Raw genomic sequence first — 660 nt, 5'->3', positions numbered from 1 at the left:
GGAGGCTGTAAACAGCTGCTGCCTCCCTGCTCTGGCCCCAATGGGTGCAGCGCGCTGCTGCTCTGGAGGGCCCAGGGGAGGGCAGCAGGGCCAGGAGCACAGCATGTGTGACCCAGAGTTGCAGCACACAGAGGGGCTGCACAGGGAAGCTGCCTGCTGCTGCAAGTTCCGCACTGCCTGGGTGTCACTTCCCCCATGTGCACGGGAGCAGCATGGGCATCATGCAGTGGTTGTGCCCCTTGCTGCTGCCTGTGGCTGCAGGGGAAGTGTGACCAGAGCAGCAGGGAACTCGGAGCAGCAGGCAGCTTTCTCTGCCCCCTGCTGTGCCCTGCCATGCTGGGTTCCACACGCCACTCTGCAGAAGCAGTGGGGAGGGCAGCACAGCAGGGAGCATCGTTGGCACCTGCTGCCTCCCCAGAGCCTGGGGCTGGGGCTGGGGCCGGGAAGCAGCTAGGGCTGGGGCCAGGGCTGGGAGACAGCAGCTGTTTGCATCCTCCTGTGTGGGCCGGGAACGATCCGGGCCCTTTTTCACGCCACGCGGGCTGTGGCCAGCAGCCTGGGCACACTGGGTCGGAGAAAACAGGTGACACGCTAGAATTAGTCATGGACGCGTAATGGTTGATTTAAGATTATTTACTTACACCGAAGATGGTCGCGGTG

The sequence above is a fragment of the Alligator sinensis genome, unplaced genomic scaffold, assembly GCF_000455745.1.
Source record: "Alligator sinensis unplaced genomic scaffold, ASM45574v1 scaffold791_1, whole genome shotgun sequence".
Lineage (NCBI taxonomy): Eukaryota > Metazoa > Chordata > Crocodylia > Alligatoridae > Alligator > Alligator sinensis.
The sequence above is the reverse complement of the archived record's forward strand: the minus strand, read 5'-3'. Positions refer to the sequence as shown.